The following is a 2,995-nucleotide window of genomic DNA, read 5'->3' on the forward strand; positions in this document are numbered from 1 at the left end:
GCTCCTACCCTGGGGGTCTTTAAGACAAGGCTAGATGAACACCTTGCTGGAGTCATTTGACCCCAGTACTTTTTCCTGCCAAGGCAGGGGGTCAGACTTGATGATCTGCTCAGGTCCCTTCCGACCCTACAAACTATGAACTAAAGCTCATTGAACGAGCTTTAGTTCTAGCACCCCCACCACCAGTTTGAAGCACAGGACACTGTATACATGTGACACTGCATATGCTTTAATTAGAGCGGTTCTCATAGCCACTCCAATTAAAGTGCCCCTCACCTCTACCCCAGAGCCCATGTATAGATGCTCTAAAATTTCATTCAACAATGGAGTTCATGTCCTTAGAAGAATGACCAATAGCCCATCTCCTAGAAATGTTATGGAAAGTTGGTTTCAAGGTTCCCCAGAATCAGTAATAAATCTAGGATTTTATGGTTTGCTACATGTTGATATATCAAAAACAGTGATGCCAGACAGGCTTGCTTAACTGCTGCAGGGACAATGTGGCAATCAAATGCTCTGTGTAGTCCATGTCACTGAAATTATCCCTCTCTCTAATATAGGCAAATCTAAACATATAACTTGCAGTCTTATGTATATACCAGCTAATGTATTTGTTACAAAAATAGAGGGTCCTTCTCCAAACTCAATTCTGTGGTTAGTGCCAACAGTGTTAAATAAGGGCAGGGGGTAGTTTAGCAGTTGGTCTACACTCAGGTTTTCCCTGACTGAACTGAAAACTAGATTTAGATACATAGGTGCAACATTCTAATGTGGATGCGGTATTATTGATAAAAAGATGTTTTGGTATCCAAGCCATATTTACCAGTATAAAATACGTTTCTATCTGTACAGATGCCTTTCTTTAAGTAGGTTCGTTTAGTTGTCAGCAAGATCTGTGCAAAAAAGTGAGGGTAGATAAGTACTAAGAGGCTCTCAAACCACACTCAAGCAATTTGTGTCAGATCAGATGTGAAATTGTGGGTCTCTCTCACAGCACTGTACCAGTGTGCAAAACCTGCTGCTATAACTTATCAAAGGAAGCCATTTATGTCCGTCTTGAAATATCAACTAAAATTTGTTACTATTCTGGCTTGCCAACATTTTAGTTACCCAACTAACAAGTTATGTTATGAGTCAAATGGCAAACGTTTAATGCTATTAAAATATGTACATTAGAGTTCTTAATGATCCTAGGAGCACAAAGGATGATCCTAGGCTCCTAGGTTTCTAATGATCCTAGCAGCCCAAAGGAAGTCCATTCCCTTTTGTAAGGAAGGCAGCAAAAGGGCTGGAAGACCCCCTTGGCTCAAAAGGTAAGTCACTGACCTCCAGAAATTTAAAAAGAGAAGCTTATAAAGGATGGAAGTCAGAAATTACCACCGAAGAGGAATTCTCAGCAATAGCCAGCACCTGTAGGGATCAGATTAGGAAAGCAAAGGCACAAACTGAATACAAATTGGCAACTGGAATCAAGGACAACAAAAAGTCCTTCTTTAGATAGGTAGGACATTGGTGAAAAAATATGGGGAATGTAGGGCCCCTGATGAACAAAATGGGACAGCTGATAACCGACACTCAGGACAAAACCAAACTCCTTAACGAATACTTCACATTGGTATTCCTCCAGGCCAAGGGTGTTGGACTGCTTGACAGGATACAGCATGAGCAAGGTGGAGGTGATCACCCTCCCATAGTTGTCAAAGATCTTGTCTCTCAAGGGGGGACACCTAGAGAGGCTGAACATCTACAAGTCAGTTGGAATGGATGAACTACACCTGAGAGTGCTAAAAGAACTGGCTGACATAATTGCGTGACCTGTGGCCAAACTATTTGAGGACTCGTGGCACTTGGGAGAGGCCCCAGAAGACTGGAAGAGGGTCAATGTGTTGCTTATCTTCAAGAAAGGGGAAAAGGATGACCCAGGGAATTACAGGCCAATCAGTTTGAGCTCAGTCGCTGTTAAAATCCTGGAAAAAAATATCAAAGAATCGATTATGGATAAGCTAACAGAAGGCAGTATTCTAAAGGACTGACAACATGGCTTTGTTGCGGGCAGGTCATGCCTGACCAACCTCAACAAGGGATGGGGCCCATGTGATTCGCAGATTCAGTTGATTCGGCAGCAGCCAAATCTCTGAATCAGATGTGGCTGAATCAATTTGGGACAGTGATTGGAATCACTGAGTTGAATCACTGTCCCCCAAATCAGCCGAATCCAAATCGAAAGTAAATGCTAGCTACTTTGCACAGGCGCAGTGGGATGATACGTCTGAGACCCCAGACTACACATAGAAATTGCAGTGATTTAACTACATTAATATAGTTGAATTAGCGCATCTTTATGAATGAGCACTTGTACACTTGGCTATGAACTGAAGCAAGCTACATCATTACTAGTTATCCTCAAATCTATTTAACAGTATCCACAGAGGGGCTGCCTGTATCTCACTAATTGTTTTTGTTAAGTAGGTGTAACTCCTCTGTGTAGAGAAGTCCTTACGTTCTAAAGAATTCAGTGCACTGTTGTCTTGCACCTTGTATAGTCATTTACATAAGCGGGTTAGCAATACAGTCTAAATAATATAGCAGTGTTTTACATCCATTTTCCATTCACTCTATACTTGTGTAAATTACTGTGCAAGATACAAGGCAACAGAGAATCAGCCCTTGATTTTATAAATGCGTTGCGTGCCTGTACATAAAATACGTATAAACAAACAGTTAAAGTGTAAGAGATAATTTGTACGTTCAAATTCACAATTTTCATGGTATTTTCTAGTAACTGCACATTCAGAATAGGCATATATTTTCCAAACTCAGACCCTAAAAGTTAATAGTCTTACTGCACAGTGGTGGCCTAGCTATGTAATTGTATTCTCCATCCAGGAGCTGTTAATAGACTATATAAAGACTTCAAAAGAATCCTTGATTCTTACAGCAGTACTCTAATGTATTATAATATACTTATATAATTATAAGTATTCTAATAGCTAGC

This window comes from Crocodylus porosus, unplaced genomic scaffold (genome assembly GCF_001723895.1).
Source record: "Crocodylus porosus isolate Cpor-Errol unplaced genomic scaffold, CroPor_comp1, whole genome shotgun sequence".
Classification (NCBI taxonomy): Eukaryota; Metazoa; Chordata; order Crocodylia; family Crocodylidae; genus Crocodylus; species Crocodylus porosus.